A 21303-nucleotide genomic window follows, 5' to 3' on the forward strand; every position below is an offset into this window, starting at 1 on the left:
CACTGACTCTCTGGCCTAACTAAACTTATAGAGACATTCACATTTTGAAATAGATGATCTGATGAGCACAATGACCCGGGCAGGTCTGTTGGATGAACTCCCAGACTGACCCCACAACCAAGCTCATCCCACACGGCCTTCAAACTGCTGCTTGCTTTCAATTAAGCACAGCTTGCTGTCAGACAAAACAGCTAAACATTGAGAGGAATTATGAGGAATGAAAAAAACTGAAGGAAGACACCGACTCACTGGATGAATCAAACTCATAACTGCCAATTGACTGAATAAAAGTGACAGAATGATGTGATTTTAAGGTCGCATACACAAGCTGAATATTCAAGTATCTTTTTCCTCTCTTTAAAAGAAACTAACTATGGGAGATTAAACATCTGAGCTGGTTTACTTTAAAGGGTTAGTTCACCCAAAAATGAAAATTCTGTCAGTATTTACTTACCCTCATGTTGTTCCAACCCCGTAAGACCTTTGTTCATCTTCGGAACACGAATTAAGATGTTTTTGATGAAATCTGACAGCTGGATCACTCCTCCATACTAGTCCATAGGCTTCTTCAGGGATTGAACTTGCCGGCCTCGAAAAAATATTAAAGACATCGTTAAAATAGTCCAAGTGACTACAGTGGCTCAATCTTAAGTTTATCAAGCGACGAGAATACTTTTTGTGCGCAAAAACAAACAAAAATAACGACTTTATTTCAACTATTCATTTCCTTCTCTTTGGGCCTCTAGTCAGTTAACGTAGTGTGATTCCGTAGAGCTACGTCACACGTAGGCTCACTATTGGCCGACGCTGGTCATGTGCGTGATGCGTGTGACGTACAACAACAGAAGCTTACGCTATTACACTAGTGAACTCACTCAAGGCCCACAGAGAAGGAAATGAATAGTTGAAATAAAGTCGTTATTTTTGTTGTTTTTTTTGCGCACAAAAAGTATTCTCGTCGCTTGATAAACTTAAGATTGAGCCACTGTAGTCACTTGGACTATTTTAACGATGTCTTTAATAACTTTGAGGCCGACAAGTTCAATCCCTGAAGAAGCCTATGGACTAGTATGGAGGAGTGATCCAGCTCTCAGATTTCATCAAAAATATCTTAATTCGTGTTCCGAAGATGAACGAAAGTCTTACGGGGTTGGAACAAAATGAGGGTGAGTAATTACTGACAGAATTTTCATTTTTGGGTGAACTAACCCTTTAAGCATGATTGGGTTAATAAAACATGCTTGATGTACTTCTCCTCCATTTTCTTGTCCAGAACACACACAACTTTCACATCACACTTTTGATTAAAACACTCTGCCATCTGCACCTTGTCACAAAGTCATGTTTTTTGTATTTTATTATGGAACATAAAACTAGCTGTCAAAGCAATATGGCCAATTTATTTCACTCAGTCTATGGAATAAGCTTGGCGAAAGTTTCTTTTGTGCCTCCCTTTCACTTTTAGCTCTTTCTGAAATAATGCCCTCTCTCATTGAACACTTGAAGCGATTACTGTTGCCTGGGTTACAGTCTTCAAAAACTAACCATGCTGCGATGCCTTGGTTATTTATGCTTTATATATGTTCCCAAAGTATTGGTGATACTAACTCATTATGAATATTACTGTTGCTCATAATAGGGCAGTATTTTATTTTATTTTTTACTTGTAACCACCTAAACACCCCAAAAACACCCTAACAACCAACCATCAGAACACCTTATAGCAACAACAAAACAATGATCTGGCATCCTCCCAGAACACCCTAGCCTTCTAACAGTGCAGACAAGCAACACAAACACTTCGCACATATCCTTCAGAAAATATAAAAATCAATATAAAAGAAATGATATTTTTCACTGATCCGGCAGACAGGTTCTAGTTAAGAATTCTTCACATAATTACAGTGAAGGCACACATTTGTTGATTGCTAAAGTAGGCTACAATGAACATAAGACAAACAACATTTCTATGTTCATACATACTAAATAATTGATCTTCAGTATTGTATAGTGTGGAGCTAAATTACCTACACCTATCTAAAAGTTTGGTGTAAATGTGTTTTATTGTTTTTGAAAGAGGTCTCATGTTCACCAAGGCTGCATTTACTTGACTAAAATTCTGTTAAAAATAGTATTATTGTGAAACTGTTTTCTATCTGAATTTATTTGTCAAATGTAATTTATTCCTCTGATAGTAAAGCTGAATTTTCAGCATCATTGCTCCAGTCACATGATCCTTCAGAAATCAGTGATAATAAATAATATGATGATTTGATGCTCAAGAAACATTTATTATTATTATCAATGCTGAATTCATCTTAATTATTATTATTATGAAAACTGTGATACATATTATTCAGGATTCTTTGAATCATATAGTTCAAAAGAACAGCATTTATGTGAATTATTTTTTATCTTTACCATTACTTCTGATCTATTGAAAGCATCTTTGCTGAATAAAATAGTGTTTAAAAAAAACCCCTCTTAAAATCTTGAATGTTAGTACATTTATCACAAGGGTTGTTGATACTTGTTACTTGATAAGTGTTGTTAAATTAATAACCATAACATCGGAGTTACTTTTACAAATAAGCAATGTTCTATACTTTTCTTTTTATGTAATTTACTGACTGACTATAATTGAAATCTCTTCCCATTGCTTGGCCATGATAGACCTGCGAATGTGTGTCATGCTGATCAGTGATGTACCGAGTGTGAAGAGGGTTTCTTCAAAGCCCATCCCGAGATTTATGCTTTAAAAGCTTCAAAATACTGCCGGCAAACAAAGATAAAGCTGAATGTTTACAATCCAGTTGTAGCAAGCAAAATAACAGAATTTGTGTTGCATCAGAGCAGCAGTGGATTTACTCTAGAAGTCTTGTTTTCCATTACATGCACACTGTTGAGGGGATAAACAGATGATAGTCACGTTACAATATTATAATGTGGTACTTTTCCATTAAAAGAATTACATGGAATAATTAGTCGTGTTTTATTGCAATATTGTTCCGTGTTACATTTAACAGTAACATCAAATGCTGATTTCCATGTGCAGTTTTTCAAAGCCATGACTGACTCGTCTTTTCTGAGACATTGCAGTGATAATTAGAATGGCCTTTAAGTCAAATGGTGTCCTACATAACCCTCAGTGCTGCCAATGTCACGGATGAAAAAGCATGTATTCATCAAAGCACTTTGCGGCCCTCTGTTCTTGTTGGCTTTTTATTTTAGACATGGAATAAAAGAGGGACTGGCCAGTATAGTGGCTTGGTTGTTGAAGCTTTTAAGATTCATTCTCCATCTCTTTTTGAGCCTCTCTCTCTCTCTCTGATAGACAATGCTATGAACATCATTCTTGTATCTATTACATCCCTTAGCACTAAAGCAAAAAATATTGATTGAAACAAAAAAAAAAGTCTGGTCTGTAAAGTTCTCATTCTAACCTGTAGAACACAAAAGCAGATGTTAAGTGGAAAGACAGCATCAGTCAACATTTACTTTCATTAAATGGGGAAAAAAAATGTAATAAAGTAAATTGTGACTGAGATGAAGACAGCTCTGAAAAAAAAAAGGGCAGCTGGATGCCATTCTCCCATTTTCTGGGAACTAAATCCTACTGAAAATGTGAACCTTTTCTGCATAAGAAATTTGACATTTGTGTCATTTCCATGACAACCAACTCACTCACTCACTAGGATGCAGCCCAAGCTGCATTTATTCTTTACCATTATTTAATCAAAGTAAGTGGTATGGGCTTTATTTGGTATTAAATTATTTATAATTGCTGCATATTTCTTTGATGATTACACTGAGATTTATTTTAAATATATATTTTCACATTTCTTTTTTCATAGATATACAATATTGTGCAAAAAGTTTGGAGTCCTTCACTACCTTAGTTAACGTGAACTAAGAATGAACCACTTCTACAACATTTATTCATCTTAGTTCATATTAATTTCAGCATTTACTAATACATTATTAAAATCAAAGGATCACCTTGGAACAAACAATGAACAGCTCTATTTTTATTAACTAACATTAACAAAGATTAATAAATACTCTTAAAAAAAGTATTGCTCATTGTTATTTCATGTTAGTTAATACATTACAATAAGGTACATTAGTTAACAATAGTTAAAGTGTTACCAGTAATTGTTATATAAATTAATACTAATATTCATCATGGATGCATTCCATTATGACATCAAAAGTTACAGTAAACACGTTTATAAAGTTAACAAAATATTTCTATTTGAAATAAATGCTGTTCTTTTGAACTTTCTATTCATCAAAGCATCTTGAAGGTAACACTTTACTTGAAGGGGTGTGCATAAGACTGACATGCCACGTCATGCATATGAAGGAGGATTTATGCATGTTTAAGACAGCTGTCAGTGTCATTCACTCAATTATGAAATTTTTAATGCAAATATGACATTGCTTGAGATGTCTTTGTTATGACAACTTGACAAACCAAGACAACACAACCTGTCATAAACATGACATAGCAGATTAATTATCAAACTTAAGAAACCACTTAGTTCCCTTTCGAGGGAACTTAACACTGCGTCGAGAATCGACTCTTTGGGGACGCTCCCTTAGCGTGCGCCTCTGAAGTATGAATGAAACTATTCCAATCCTGATTGGTGTTGCGTCATGACGTAACATGTGACGGCATAACCGGATGCATAAAAGCTACGCCGGAACAAACACAAACTAGCTTTCGCTCTTCAGCAAGCGCTCTGTGTTGAAACTGTGTGTCTTATTTGGTGTTGTTTGTCACATATATTGTATATTATGGCCAGCGAACAATTCAAAGCTTGTGTGCCTCCCTGCCCTCGTTTTATCACGGGTGGGGACACACATGCTTTGTGTGTGAGTTGTTTGGGAGCGCAGCATGCACGGGCAGCTCTCGAGGGAGCTGCTTGTGTAGACTGTGAAGCACTTCCCATTAGAGTGCTGCGCTCCCGGCTGGCGTGCTTTGATGAGCACGGTCAGGCTCGCGTTCCCCATGGTTCTGGTCCCGCGTCCGTTGAGGCGGCGCGGCGATTGAGATCGTGGGGTTCGCAGCGGGATCTTGTGGATGAGATTGAGACTGCTGAGGCACCTTCTCACTCTTCATCCGAGGATCTCGTAGCCTCTGAGAGTGGTGCAGGAGCCCGCATCGCGGCTTCTCCTGCCCATGATCAGGTCCCGATGCTTGAGCTCTCTGCTTCCGAGGAAGTAGATGTGCTCAGCATCGATGCGGATGACCGTGATCTAGGCGCGCCAGTTCACGGCCAAGGTTATGAGGAGCTGGTGGAGGTTGTGACTCGTGCTGTGGCCAGACTTAACATCAGCTGGCCACATGATGAGCAGGGAACGCAAGTGAGAAGCAAGCTTGATGAGCGTTTCCTGCAGCACAGATCGCAACCTCAGCGCCGGGGTTTGCCGTTTTTCCCCGATCTCCACAAAGAGATTTCGAGATCGTGGGATAAACCGCACTCATCCCGTGTCTCCAATCCCAGTATGGTGGATTACAGCAATGTTATGGGGGCACGGGATATGGGTTATGGGAAGATGCCTAAGGTGGAAGAGGCTTTAGCGGGTTATCTTTCTCCTGAGTCGGCATCTTCCCTAAAAACCCCGGCGTTGCCTAGTAAGCCCTGCAGAGATACATCTGCATTAATAGGCAGGGCTTACATGGCGGCAGGTCGGGCTGGTTCATGTCTGCACTCTATGGCACTCTTGCAGGCATACCAGGCCGACCTCCTGAAAGATTTGGATGAGGGGGAGGGGCCAACTCCTGAAGATATTGCGGAGTTAAGGAGAGCCACAGATCTGTCTCTTCGGGCCACAAAAGAGACGGCCCGCGCTATTGGCCGCTCTATGGCAGCTATGGTGGCCACGGAGAGACATCTGTGGCTGAATTTATCTGGCATGAAAGAGAAGGATAGATCCTTTCTGCTGGATGCGCCGCTTTCGCCTTCTGGCCTGTTCGGCGACGCCGTTACATCGGTCGTCGACAGGTTTCAGGAGGCGAAGAAACAATCTGCGGCGTTCCAGCAGTACCTCCCCCGTAAGGCGAAATCCAAATCGAGTAGGGTGGGGCCAAAAGATCAGCCCCAGCCATCAGCCGGCTCCTCACACCGAGCAGAGCAGAGAGAGAGCGTTTCCTCTAGAGCCCCTCCTCCTGGAGCTTGGCAACAGAGGAAACACTCTCAAAAGTCGAAGTCCTCCAGCCAGAAGGGCGACCTGAGGGACGTCATTCAGGCTAGGAGGGCTTCGGGGAAGAGGTCCTAACCGAAGTGGTAGGACCTCTGAGGGCTGTCCCCTCCGCTGTAGGGCAACCGAGGTTGTTCTCACAGCGGAGCCCTCTAGGAAACGATGTATGTTGCCCGCCGTCCACGACGCTTCGGGCCGCATCTCTTTCCAGCGAAAATATTTTAATAAAGAAAAAGCATCAATTATGGTCACAAAAGCCGGATCGACTACACCCTGCCGGTATTCCGCTTCAGGGAGTCGAGAAAGATGCTCGAAAAACACCAGAGGCCAGTCTCGAGAGGCTGGTACCCCTAGTAGATTTTGTAGAGGCATGGTATCATCTTCCCAACATATCTGCATGGGTCCTGCATATAATAAAATCAGGGTACAGACTGCAGTTCGCGCGCTGCCCCCCCAGGTTTTCAGGGGTAGTGCAGACTACAGTGGTTCCAGAGCAGGCTCAGGTGATGGAACAGGAGGTACAGACTCTGCTGCTAAAGGAAGCCATAGAACGTGTTCTTCCTTTGGACAGGGAGTCCGGGTTTTACAGCCGGTACTTTATAGTTCCAAAGAAGGATGGGGGGTTAAGGCCAATTTTAGATCTCAGGGTTTTGAACCGGTCTCTGAGGAGGTTCAGGTTCAAAATGCTAACCATTCCTGCAATCGTGAGTCAGATCAGGTCCGAGGACTGGTTTGTCACGATAGATCTAAAAGACGCTTATTTTCACATCTCCATCCTTCCATGTCACAGGAGATACCTGAGGTTCGCTTTCGGGGGCGAAGCTTACCAATATCGGGTTCTTCCGTTCGGCCTAGCTCTCTCTCCCCGCACATTTACCAAATGTATGGATGTAGCCCTTGCTCCACTGAGACTTCAAGGCATTCGTATATTGAATTATCTCGACGACTGGCTCATTCTGGCTCAGTCTCGGGAGATGGCAGTTCGGCATCGAGATGTCGTCCTTGGCCACATTCAGAAATTGGGGTTGAGACTCAATACAAAGAAAAGTGTGCTAGAACCATCCCAGTGCACGATGTTTTTGGGAGTCGTGTGGAACTCGATTACGATGCAGGCACGAATGTCTCCCGCACGTATCGAGTCAATTCTGGGGATGGTATCCAGGTTGAAGCTAGGCCAAGCCATCACTGTAAAGCAATTTCAAAGAATGCTGGGCCTCATGGCAGCGGCATCCAACATCATTCCTTTGGGCCTTCTACATATGAGGCCCCTTCAGTGGTGGTTAAAAACCAAGGGGTTTTCTCCCAAGGGAAATCCGTTTCGTATGATCAGAGTAACGCGCAGATGCCTTCGTTCTCTACAAATATGGAAGAAACCTTGGTTTCTGTCCCAAGGGCCAGTGTTGGGAGTGTCTTGTCGCCGGAAAACCGTTTCGACAGACGCCTCCCTCACTGGCTGGGGCGCGGTCATGGACGGCCGCTTTGCCAGGGGTCTGTGGCAGGACCATCATCATTCTTGGCATATAAATTGCCTGGAGATGATGGCTGTGTTCAGGGCTCTGAGGAGCTTCCTCCCAGACATCAAAGGTCACCATGTATTAGTACGATCAGACAATACGTCAGTGGTAGCCTATCTGAACCGACAAGGGGGACTCAGATCGCGCCCTCTGTGCAGACTGGCGCATCAGATTATTCTTTGGTCCCAGGGGAAAATACTGTCTATCAGAGCAATGTATATTCCGGGGGTTCAGAATCAGGGAGCAGACATCCTGTCGAGGCAGGGGCTGAGGCCCGGGGAATGGAGACTTCACCCAGAGGTGGTGAAGCTAATATGGGAGAGGTTTGGACCGATGGAAGTGGACCTGTTTGCGTCTCGAGAGACGTCCCACTGTCCACTTTGGTTCTCCCTCTCACATCCAGCCCCACTGGGGTTGGATGCCATGGTACAGGCCTGGCCGAGGCTTCGCCTGTACGCTTTTCCCCCGATCGCTCTGCTTCCGGGAGTCCTGGAGAGGGTCCGTCAGGAGGGCATCAGTTTACTTCTGGTTGCCCCAAGGTGGCCGACCCGAGTATGGTTTTCAGACATAATATCACTCCTGATAGCTCCGCCATGGCAGATTCCTCTGAGGAGGGATCTGTTGTCTCAAGCGGAGGGCACAGTCTTCCACCCTCACCCAGAGCTGTGGAAGCTGTGGGTCTGGCCTCTGAGGGGGTTCAGTACCTAGATGCTGGTCTATCAGCCGGAGTGGTTGAAACCATACTTAGTTCTAGGGCTCCATCTACTAGGAGATTATATGGCCTCAAGTGGAATGTTTTTTCCGCTTGGTGTAGAGAACAGGAGTTAGATCCAGTTAACTGCCCAGTGGCTTCAGTTCTGGAGTTTCTTCAAAATCGTTTCTCTGCGGGTCTCTCCCCTTCCACACTTAAGGTGTACGTGGCTGCCATTGCGGCTTTCCATGCACCTTTGAGTGAGGGGCCTCTGGGGAGGCACCAGTTGGTCATTCGGTTTCTCCGTGGTACTCGGAGGATGAGACCGACAACCAGGTCCAGGGTTCCTACCTGGGACCTGGCAATAGTTCTTGAAGGGTTATCCCTGGCCCCCTTCGAACCTTTGCAGTCGGCTTCGCCTAAGGACTTGACGCTAAAAGTGGTATTTCTCTTGGCTATTACCTCACTTAAGAGGGTGGGAGATCTCCAAGCCCTGGCAGTGACACCAGCTTGCTTGGAGTTTGCCCCTGGCAGAGTAAAAGCTTTTTTGCACCCGAGTCCGGGCTATGTGCCTAAAGTTCCATCTAGTACGGCTCGGTCTACAGTCCTTCAGGCATTCCATCCTCCACCTCATGTGTCGGCAGAAGAAGAGAAGCTTCATTTGCTCTGCCCCGTCAGAGCTTTGAGCGTGTACCTTGAGAGGTCCTCTTCTTGGAGAAGGTCGGACCAATTATTAGTGTGTTTTGGGTCACCTAAGAAGGGGCTCCCAGCATCCAAGCAGACTATTAGTAATTGGATTGTTCAAGCTATTACTGAGGCTTACAAGGTGCGCAACTTGCCTTCACCTTTAGCCGTGAGGGCTCATTCAACTAGAGGCATGGCTTCCTCTAGGGCCCTTCTTTCGGGAGTACCCCTACAGGAGATCTGTGAGGCAGCCGGTTGGGCTACTCCACATACTTTTATTAGGTTCTACAGTCTCCACCTTCCTAGTACGCCTGGTGCACACGTGCTTAGTCCTCGCTGAGTGCCTAGACAGTTTCACTCCGGGACAGGCCTATTCGGTGCGTGGCCTAGTGGGCACTCGTTCCCCAAAGAGTCGATTCTCGACGCAGTGTTAAGTTCCCTCGAAAGGGAACGTCTCGGGTTATGACTATAACCCTTGTTCCCTGAGAAGGGAACGAGACACTGCGTCGTTCTGCCACGCCCCTTAAGGCCTGAGAGCGGCTTGCTTCATCGCTAGGCTAGTTTGTGTTTGTTCCGGCGTAGCTTTTATGCATCCGGTTATGCCGTCACATGTTACGTCATGACGCAACACCAATCAGGATTGGAATAGTTTCATTCATACTTCAGAGGCGCACGCTAAGGGAGCGTCCCCAAAGAGTCGATTCTCGACGCAGTGTCTCGTTCCCTTCTCAGGGAACAAGGGTTATAGTCATAACCCGAGACGCTTTATGGGTTAACATTACATTAAACTGTCATGTGGTTGGTTTTGACATTTGCTGTCAATAGGGTTTTATAACTGTGTCATGAATATTTTTCTTAACCTCAACTACAGTGGTACAAATTGAATTTGTCATTAAAATGTTATAATGGCCTCATGACAGCCAATGTCAAAACCAACTACCTGACAGTTTAATGTAATGTTAACACATAGGCCTAAAGCTAAGTGGTTTCTAAAGTTTGATAATTAATCTGCTATGTCATGTTTATGACAGGTTGTGTTGTCTTAGTAATGTCAAGTTGTCATGACAAAGACACTAACAGGTTATGATGTTATGGTTTATGTCAAGATGTCATAAAGACATCTCAAACAATGTCATATTTGCATTAAAAATGTCATAACTGAGCGAATGACACTTAATGACAGTTGTCATAAACATGCATAAAACCTCCTTCATATTCATGACATGTGTCATGTCATGATTATGAAGGTGTCATGTCAGTCTTATGCACACCCCTTCCAAGTAAAGTGTTACCCAATTGGAATATATTCAAATAGAAAACAGCTTTTTTAAATTGTAATCATGTTTTTTCAAGATCACCGGTTTTACTGTGTTAAAAAAATGCATCCTTGGTGAGCAGACGAGACTTCTTTCAAAAACAACAACTGTTAAATCAAATCATGCCTCCCTTGAACGAATCACCACTGAAGTCAAAAAAAGGAAGAGACCCACCACTGCCCTTTTAAACCGGGCTCAGATTAGAGGAGCTTCAGGCCGATTTATGCCCGATTTACTCCTCCTGACACCCGGGAAAAATACCTCTCGATCTGCTCGCGGACACATTGGGGCCAAATTTTACATTTGAACGATTGCGACCACGATTACGTCAATACTTCCACAATGGCCAATGAGAGACAAGTCTACAATGAGACGGAAGTGACAGAACTTTTGAAATGATGACTGCGAGACAACAAGTAGGTCATCACCACTGGTCCGGTGGATAACGGAGATAGAGGAACAGCTGGTCGAAATATGGCAACAACACAACTGCCTTTATAATGTCTCCTCATTTAATGTCTACAGCAAGTTGCCGCAAAACAGTATCCATTTTGTTTACATCTGTTTCCCCGTGGGATGCTAAATCTGGCATGATAATCTTAAAAATGTGAGTGTGATGCGCCACTATTTTCAAATCTTGTTTTGTGTGCAGGTTTGAGATTCGAAAGTAGAAAATCTGTGAAGATTATCCTTACTGTATGTACGTGACTCAACCAGATTTCAACAATTGGTTAAGATTTAAAAAAAAACTCCTGGAGTCTGAGCCCATCTTTACTGACTTACAGATTTTGGATTGATAACCACAGTGCGCATTTGATCTAATGTCCATAAAGATTTAAAGTTTTAAAACACATATTCATACCCTGTGGCTTGGCCTCCATTAAATTCCCTTTCAAGTCCTCGATGCTTTCTTTTGAAACAAGAAATGTCATTACCCGGTACAAAGAAAATCTATGAAAGATGGGCAAACTTTCAGCAGCAAGTTTGCCGTAATCTTCAAACAAATCATACTGTCCTCAGCATTAAGACCTTACTGTGGTTAGAAAACATCAGTTCTTTTTAGAGCAGAGGTTATTCAACAGGCCTTCATTTCATTACAAGCCTAATACAAACCTTCATTTGATTTTTCCTTTGAAATAAGACATTTACCCTGTAATTTTCCCCAGCTCAACTCTCTGTCAATAACTCAAGAGGCACCTGCGAATAAATGTTCCCCTGGCATTTGCGCCGCTTCTTGTGATTACATTAAAACCTCACACTTTTAGCCGGCTGCAATTCAATATCGACGCGACCCAGCCAAGCAATTTAAATACGCCTTTCTTCAGCTGATGGGATTTGCCGCCTCTGCTCGATAAGCTCCCCCACGCCCAGTGGAGGTGTTATCTGTCGCCTCTGCGGCGGTTCGACTATTTGGACATCATCATCTATCATAGGGCAGCAGGCAGCAGGGTCAGGGCGGGGGTCTCTGGGCCCCAGCATCCCCAGCTGTCTTTTAGGCAGGCCGGCTGCGAGCATCTGCTGATGTATTGCGGGCAGTGGAGGGTGAGGCTTGGAGACAGCCACAGTCACCTTGCGCTTTCTGCACTGGTGCGGGCAAGACTAATGCATGCGGCATTTAGACAAGGTAACAGACCACCCACTTCATGAGGCGGCCGAACGGAAAGCGAAGTGGATTTGGGGGTTTTAACATTTGCCTTGTAAATCGCAGAAATCAGGCAGATTTTACTCGAGCAGGGGTACGTTTCCCAAAAGCATTGTTAGCCAACTATGGTCGCAAGTCCCGTCGTTATCAGCAAGGTTCAACAAGTCGGTGTTTCCCAAAACCATAGTTCTAACGAACATTCGCAAACATCATAGCAAAGTTGTGTAGTTCAGTCCCTCCAGAAAAACACGATTATGCGATCGCTGAATTCAATGCATAATCAGCCAAAGTCTGCATATTTATGCGGGGGTCGCATTTTTTCAAATACTCCGCAATTTCGCTGCATAAATTGCTGATTTCCGCGCAAAATATGGGGGGCTTGCATGATTTCATAATCCCCGCATTTTCGTCGCAAAAAAGTCACATATATCTTAGCAGAAAGTTGGAAAATGTTGTGTTTGCTTCACACAAGAGCAGCCATTTCCTCCTGTTGCTATGGGAACGTTATGAAGTGACGTAATTACGCGACGTGAACATCATCGAAAAGCTGTAAAACAGGAGCACACTTATAGGTGCAGCCAATGTGAGCGGACAAGGTGTCAGTATGCTCATCAGGAGATGTTTAAGTCATAAATGGTAAAATAAAAAGGCTATTGTTACGTTTATTTTGGGGAAAAAGTTCCATATAGCCCCTTTAAAATATTTCATTTATTTATTTTTACTGAAGTTGTGGCATATTCCTCTAGTAAAGCTACAGAACTTGTTTAACTCAATGTTTTGTAAGTTTGATGTGTTTATTAAGGTCTTGTAACGCGTTGTGTCTGGAAGAAAAATAGGGATAGCTCACAGCTGAAGTTATTGCAGAGGCCAGACAGACTCACGGAGGCGATTGGCATCTCACAACTCGCACTTTATTCCCAAATCGAACTCGTATAACTGTCTGTCACACGTTCTACCGTCCACATCGTTACTTAATAAACAAAATAAGATAAAAGAAGTAGCATTAAACAGAAATTACCCGCACACATGGGGTGTTGCGCATGGCACATACAATATAATAACATTGCAGACAGTTCAACAGGGAGCGCGCTTTCCACTCGTTACAGTCTGAAATAAAACAAGATGAGAAATTAAATATTTCCAGCACTCTCTGTGATGTAGTATGCTTGCTTATCATAGGAAGTAATAAGAAATGACTCTTTACATTAAGGTAGTAGCCTAGTGAGAACAGGGTGTTGGGGGAATCACTTTTTTTTCTCTTTTTCATCAAACCACAGCAAGTTCCCGCAATTTTTGCAAGTTCCCCGCAAATTTCATCGCATAAAATTGCATACATATCCCGCATATTCCATCGCATTTTTAAAGAAAACGGGCCACATAATCAAGGATTTTTGCCCGCAACAATCACAAAAAAAAACTTTCTGGAAGGACTGGTAGTTGGAACGACAGATCTCGAGCTGTGGTTAGAAGCATAGTTTCTTGTTTGCATGACATGTGGACTCATATCCTCATCTTGATCCAAATAAGCAAGCTGACATGCTGTGCAATCTGTATCTTTTAGTTTAGAATACATACAAATGTCATTTACGTCTTTTAGTTTGTCAAGCGATTTAAAGCATCGTTATTGAATGTTATTGCATGTGCGAACATGCTCTAGTAACGAGCCTATGATTGAATCTGGAAATCAAGCAAAATAACTGAGAAAAATTAGAAATAGCCCTCAGATGCCATGTCCATAATTTAAAGCAAAACATCTAGCGTTAATCGATCTCAAACAGATTCATTAAAAGTATATTACTCCTCCACGTGCACGACATCATTAACCAACGAGGTTGAACGACCAATTTGCAACCATATAGTTTCGGGAATCAGTGGTGACTAGCTCGTTGATTTCAACGATGTATCGTACTATGGTAAAAGTATTGTTGTTGTACGGGAAACGCACCCCTGAATAATGACCCTATTGTCTTCTCCAGAGCTGCCTATAGCTGATTTGAACTAAATTCTATAGCCTAATTGTAGAACTTTACACAGTTATTACACTGAACGTCTCGGTTACGGATGTAACCCTCGTTCCCTGAGTAGGGAACGGAGACGTTCCGTCGGATGACGACGAATGGGGTTTCGCTTAGAAAGCCAATCGACTTCGAATACTTCAAAACGAGCCAATGGCAAAGAAATGCCATGGGTCTGCGGAATTTGCATAGCGTAGCACCGCCCCACCTCGTGGGTATTTAAGGAGCACGCTGGCAGCAAACCGGCATGTTTTCTTCGCTGAGGAGCCAAGACAGAGGTCAGGCGATCCTCGCGGCACAGCGGAAGTGGCAGACAGACGGAACGTCTCCGTTCCCTACTCAGGGAACGAGGGTTACATCCGTAACCGAGACGTTCCCTTTCGTTGTCACTCCGAGTTCCGTCGGATGACGACGAATGGGGATACCAGTCTAATCACGCCACCTTCCCAGCTGTCTTCCAGTGCCCTGCGTAAATCTGAGATCCCTGTCGTGAGACTAGCACGGACGAAGGACTCCTATTTAACACAGGAATACCAAGGTACACTGGGGAGCATATCCCAGGTCTTAGGGAAGTATGCAATTACTGCCAACCCAGAGGGGGGGACTTAGAAATACACATATGACCCGAGGGATGCATATGGGGAATCACTGGGGTATCCAGCCGCAGGTGGAATATTTCAACCCCAGGGGTGGCAAGGTGGCTTGCCAAGGGAAAGACACATGCTCAGAGAGGCTTACAGTGGGAATACACATGTGGGGGTAGCTCCGGGAGGTACCATGCACACGGGAGGCACCTAGCCGACGCGCAGGCAAGAGACACTGGCGCCGACGTCAGGAGTGCTGGAGGAACTCAGGGCTTTCGGAGAAGCTCACCTGAGGAGAATATCGCACGTATCCAGTCCGTAGAGTGGAATGGCGAGCAAGCGAAGACACCTGAGCGGGTCCGGTACTAGCTGGTTGAAGCGAGTACATGAGAGGACACAGGCTCCACTCGGAGATTGTAGAATCTGGCGAATGTGTTAGGTGTCGCCCAGCCTGCAGCTCTGCAGATGTCTGTTAGCGAGGCGCCATGCGCTAGAGCCCAAGAGGATGCCACACTCCGGGTGGAGTGGGCAGTCACACCAAGGGGGCACGGTCGACCTTGCTGCTGGTATGCCAAAGCAATGGCGTCCACTATCCAGTGAGACAACCTTTGCTTGGAGAGAGCCTTTCCCTTCAGCTTCCCACCATAACAGACAAAGAGCTGGTCTGAGGTCCTGAAACACTGCGTCCTGTCTACGTAGATGCGGAGCGCACGTACTGGACAGAGCAGTGCCAAGGCTGGGTCTGCCTCCTCCCGGGGCAGCGCTTGCAGGTTCACCACCTGGTCCCGAAAGGGAGTGGTAGGAACCTTGGGCACATATCCAAGCCGGGGTCTCAGGATCACGTGAGAATAGCCCGGCCCGAATTCTAGGCACGCTTCGTCAACGGAGAATGCGTGCAGGTCCCCCACCCTCTTAACGGAGGCCAATGCAGTCAGAAGCGCTGTCTTCATAGATAGGAAGTTTAGCTCGACTGACTGCAAAGGCTCAAAGGGAGCACTGCGCAGGGCAGCTAGGACCACTGCGAGGTCCCAAGAGGGTACGAGAGGAGGACGAGGAGGATTCAGTCTCCTCGCTCCTCTCAGGAACCTGATGATCAGGTCATGTTTCCCCAAAGACTTACCTTCTATAAGGTCATGCTGTGCGGCAATAGCGGCTACATAGACCTTAAGGGTGGAGGGAGACAGCCTTCGCTCCAACCCTTCTTGAAGAAAGGAAAGCACAACACTGATCGAACAACTCCGGGGCTCTTCTCGGCGAGAAGAGCACCAGCTGACGAAGAGGTTCCACTTCAACGCGTAGAGGTGTCTCGTGGACGACGCTCTAGCGGAAGTGATGGTAGCCGCCACCGCTGGTGGCAGGGTACTCAAACCTGCCTCGTCCCGTCCAGGAGCCACACGTGGAGGTTCCAAAGATCGGGACGAGAGTGCCATAGGGTGCCCCGTCCCTGAGAAAGGAGGTCCTTCCTCAGAGGAATCGGCCAAGGAGGTGCTGTCGCGAGGAGTACAAGTTCGGAGAACCAGGTCCGGGTGGGCCAGTACGGTGCGACCAGAGTGACCTGCTCCTCGTCCTCCCTGACCTTGCGCAGGAGTTGCGCAAGAAGGCTCACTGGGGGAAACGCATATTTGCGGCCCCGCGGCCAGCTGTGCGCCAGAGCATCCGTGCCGAGCGTGCCCTCGGTCAGGGAATAATACTGGGCGCAATGGGTCGAGTCGTGAGAGGCAAACAGATCTATCTGTGCGTCCCCGAACTGGTCCCAAATCAGCTGAACCGTCTGGGGATGGAGTCGCCAATCTCCGGGGAGGGGCTGAAGCCGTGACAGCTCGTCGGCTGCACAGTTCAGGGCTCCAGGGATGTAAATGGCTCGAAGCGACCTCAGATGCTTCTGACTCCAAAAGAGGAGGTGGCGGGCGAGTTGCGACATACGGCGGGAGCGCAGACCACCTTGACGGTTGATGTACGCTACAGTGGCGGTATTGTCTGTTCGGACTAGTACGTGTTGATTCTTGAGCACGGCCCGGAAGCGGCGCAGAGCAAGACGTACAGCCTGCAACTCGAGGCAATTGATGTGCCATAAGCGGTGGGGTCCTGTCCAGGAGCCCGCGGCAGCACGTCCATTGCACATGGCACCCCAGCCCGTGGTGGAGGCATCTGTCGTTACAACAACATGCCGGGAAGCTCGTTCCAGAGGCACTCCTGCCCGTAGAAAGCTGAGGTTCCCCCACGGGGTGAAGGTCTGACGGCAGGTCGGAGTAACTGGTACTCGGAGCGTGCCGTGTTGCCATGCCCACCTCGGGACTCGGTCGCGAAGCCAAAGCTGAAGCGGTCTCATATGAAGCAATCCGAGCGGCGTTGCCGCGGCTGCAGATGCCATATGCCCCAGGAGCCTCTGAAAAAGTTTCAGTGGAACCGCACTCTTGCCCTCGAACTGTCTCAGGCAAGTCAGCAGTGACTGCGCGCGCTCGCTCGTAAGCTGCGCGGACATGGCGACCGAGTCGATCTCCATACCGAGAAAAGAGATCCTCTGCACGGGGCAAAGTTTGCTCTTCTCCCAGTTGACCCGAAGGCCCAAACGGGCTACATGGCGGAGTACCAAATCCCTGTGTTCGCAAAGCTGATCTCGAGAGTGAGCTAGAATCAGCCAGTCGTCGAGATAGTTCAGAATGCGAACCCCGTGTTCCCGGAGGGGAACAAGGGCTGCCTCGACGACCTTCGTGAAGACGCGAGGGGACAGGGCTAGCCCGAATGGGAGAACTGCGTACTGATATGCCTGTCCCTCGAAAGCAAACCGTAGGAACGGTCTGTGTCGAGGGAGAATGGAGACATGAAAGTAGGCGTCCTTCAGGTCGATCGCTGCAAACCAATCCTGGTGCCGCACACATTCGAAAACGCGTTTGGCGGTGAGCATCTTGAACGGCAGCCTGTGAAGGGAGCGGTTCAATACGCGCAGGTCCAGGATTGGCCGTAACCCACCGGTTTTCTTCGGAACAATGAAGTAGGGGCTGTAAAACCCGGACCTCATTTCGGCTGGAGGGACAGTCTCGATCGCACCCTTCGCCAGCAGGGTAGCAACCTCCGCTCTCATGATAGGGGCATTGCCACCGACCATAGTGGAGCGGACTCCCCTGAAGCGGGGAGGAGACCGCGCGAACTGAATCGCGTAGCCGAGCCTGATCGTTCGTGCGACCCAGCGGGACAGGTTGGGAAGCTCTAACCAAGCTCCCAAGGACTGAACCAGCGGGGTCATGCGAACCACAGACTTCCCGTCGGTGGGGCAGCGAGGCGGTATGACTGACCCAGACGTGGACGGCATAGCGGCCCGATGTGGGGGTGCAGTCATGAACCGCGCCCTGACAGAGGAGACCAGGGAAGGACGAACGTTCCACGGGGGTCTGCTCTGCCAGGGGTCTGGCGACAGAGGGGGATGAGAGTGGTACGGTCCGGAGACGGCGCGCACTGTCATCCGGCTCTGGGACAGAGGAGGACGAGGGGTGCACGGCCCGGGGGCGGCGCACCGTGTCGTCCAAGAACTCTGTGTGCTCAGGGATGAACGTGTTATTTCTTTCTTTAACCACATTAGGGTGCTGCCCACCCGTGGGTGAGCAGCGGGGAGTGGAGAACAAAAGATTCTCCCCCGGCCCTCCACCGGGGGAAGGAGTGGTCCTGCTACCACCTCCTGAGAAACACACGTCATCCCTGAGCAGCCCGTCTCAGGAGCGCCGCTTGGCCCGGCGTTTAGCGGGGGGCGGGGCTGGAGAGGGCTGGGGCGCCTTCTTGCGACTTCCTCCGCGACCGGGCCCGGGTGGAGGCTGCTGCTTGGGCCGGGCGGGAGGGGCGGGAGTCGCAGGAGGGCGCCCTCGGCGGCGAACAGACTGAGTACTCTGCCCGGTCGGCTGGGTGGAGGCAGCAGCGGGCCGTCGGGGCAGAATATGCTTAATAGCCTCAGTCTGTTTCTGCGCAGTCGAGAACTGTTGGGCAAAGTCCTCGACTGCACCGCCGAAAAGGCCATCTTGCGATATGGGGGTGTCGAGCAGCCGGGACCGCTCGGCATCCTTCATATCGGCAAGATTAAGCCATAGATGTCTCTCCTGGACCACGGCTGTGGACATCACCAAACCCAGGGAGTGTGCGGTCACCTTCGTCGCTCGGAGAGCAAGGTCGGTGGCGGCGCGCAGCTCATTGAAGAGCCCTGGGTCCGTCCTACCCTCGTGCATGTCCCTGAGCATCTGGGCCTGGTAGACCTGCAGAATGGCCATGGCATGCAAAGAGGTGGCTGCCTGTCCCGCAGCTCTGTAGGACTTCGCCACTAACGTAGACGAATACCTACAGGCTTTGGATGGGTGCTTTGGCTCACCACGAGACGAAGCGCTCTGAGGACACAGTTGCATCGCAACAGAGCGTTCGACCGGGGGAAGCCCAGTGTACCCACGGGCAGCGGCCTCATCGAGGGGAGGAAAGGCGGATGAGATCATCGAGCGGTCACGGGAAGACATGGGAGTCTTCCAGGACTTCGAGATCTCATCATGCACGTCCGGGAAGAAAGGATTTCGGGGCCTGACGCGGACGGGGGTCCGCAGCCTGACCCAAATACCAGTCATCCAGCCGCGAGCGCTCGGGACAGGGCGGAGGGTTCCACTCTAACCCGATGCTCGCGGCGGCTCGAGACTGCATGGCCGTCATCTCTGGATCTGACTCTGGCACAACTGTAGTCACACCCGAAGGCGGCAGCTGTGATGAGTCTTCACTTCCAGCAGACTCCGACCCACCTTGTGATGCTGCAATAGACATGGCATCTTCCTCTGGAGCGCCAAAGGAAACCCGCGGGACACCCGAAGATGATCTCGCCGGAATCCCCTGAGCACTCACGGGTTGCAGCATTGGAGAGGGTGCGGCTGGGCACGGACTGATAGTCGGCGCTTGGTTCCAAACCGTCACCCTCAGATCACCCTGGCCACCAGCCGAAGTACTAGCTCTATTTCTAGAGTCAGTAGATCGGGGTGTGGATGAGGGGACCCTCACTCTTGCGAGATCACCGAGTCTTGACCGTAATGCTGCGATGGTCATGTTCCCACAGAGAGAACATGAGTCATCCACGAGTGCTGCTCTAGCGTGATCAATGCCCAAACACACTATGCACCACTCGTGCCCATCAGAGTCGTCAACCAGCCTACCGCAACCAGAAGTGCACGGGCGAGGCATCTTTAAAAAGACGTGCCACGTGCAAGCTCTTTTGTGAGAATAGAAACCTGATTGTGTTGAAGCGCTCGGGGAGAAACACACTCGCTGTCGAACCACAGACAGATACGCAGGAAGTGCGCGCTCGCCGAAGATCGCCGTCACACCAACACCAGAGAATCTTGCTCGTTTGAAGAACTGACAAATTCAGGAATGGCTTGTGGAACGAAGGATCACCTTGGCTCCGAAGCGAAAACATGCCGGTTTGCTGCCAGCGTGCTCCTTAAATACCCACGAGGTGGGGCGGTGCTACGCTATGCAAATTCCGCAGACCCATGGCATTTCTTTGCCATTGGCTCGTTTTGAAGTATTCGAAGTCGATTGGCTTTCTAAGCGAAACCCCATTCGTCGTCATCCGACGGAACTCGGAGTGACAACGAAAAGGGAACTGAATCAACACTGAACTGACTTGTTTATTGCTGTGAAGCTGCTTTGATACAATTAAGAAATGTGCTGATATCACTGTCTACAAATGTAAAAAAGGATTAATGCTGGGATGAGTGCTGACCAAGCACTTCTGTAGGCATTTAACGGTCCTTTAATGCCATTTTCCTCTGAAGAGATGACAGCAAGAACAGCTCGCTCTAGAGAGGATGTCCTTTGTAAAGTTTCTAAGAAACTATCAGAATCTCGCTAGTTAATCTTCAGTCCGAAACAGAAGAGAGTCTCTCTCTCTCCCTTTCTTAAAGGTGAATTACTTAAGATTTTCTTATATATGGTAAATGGGCTGCATTTATATAGCGCTTTCACAGACCCAATGGCCACCAAAGCCCTTTACATTTTGCCTCACATTCACCCATTCACTCACTCATTCATACACCAACGGCGGTGTCAGCCATACAAGACACCATCCAGCTCGTCGGGAGCAGCTGGGGTGAGGTGTCTTGCTCATGGACACCTCCACTTGGTCAGGTGGAACTTGGGATTGAACCACCAACCTTCCGGTTTAGACAACCTACATGAACCACAACCGCCCCCATTATATATTCAATATATTCTCTTAACCCAGTTTATTGTTCATTAACTATTATTAGTATGCCATTTGTGGGTATATCACCCGCAAAAGTGTAAACAGTGATCCTCACAGTCACCATCAAAACTTTGACTGACAAGACCGAGGGGACTGCACTCAATCTCTTTCCATACTGAAAAGAAAGTTGAATTTACACCATTTTTGCAACACACTTCAAGTAATTCCAACTTGGATACATTGTATTTAAAGTCCCCCTGTTGTCAATAGTTTTATCCCTTAAGTGTCATATTTGATCACAAAAATTACATTTAGTGTGCGGTTCGATGAATATGCAAATTAGCCCCACCTCCACTCACACCCGCGATCCACTCGTTGACCTGATTGGTTACAAGGTAGTTTGTGACAGAAACAGCGATTTCAAATTTTTTTTGAGACTGTCTTTGGT

At 47.5% G+C, this 21303-nt stretch overlaps 1 long non-coding RNA gene across 1 annotated transcript; it reads left to right on the plus strand.

Annotated features, from left to right (window-relative positions):
- The first annotated feature begins 12289 nt into the window (after positions 1-12289).
- Positions 12290-13029, plus strand: LOC130085433 (uncharacterized). The gene is made up of 2 exons (XR_008807147.1): positions 12290-12583; positions 12921-13029. It is a non-coding gene; the product is annotated as an uncharacterized LOC130085433 (long non-coding RNA).
- Positions 13030-21303: the final 8274 nt, after the last annotated feature.

Source organism: Rhinichthys klamathensis, unplaced genomic scaffold (assembly GCF_029890125.1).
Source record: "Rhinichthys klamathensis goyatoka isolate OS25496 unplaced genomic scaffold, OSU_Roscu_1.1 h1tg000079l_1, whole genome shotgun sequence".
Classification (NCBI taxonomy): domain Eukaryota; kingdom Metazoa; phylum Chordata; class Actinopteri; order Cypriniformes; family Leuciscidae; genus Rhinichthys; species Rhinichthys klamathensis.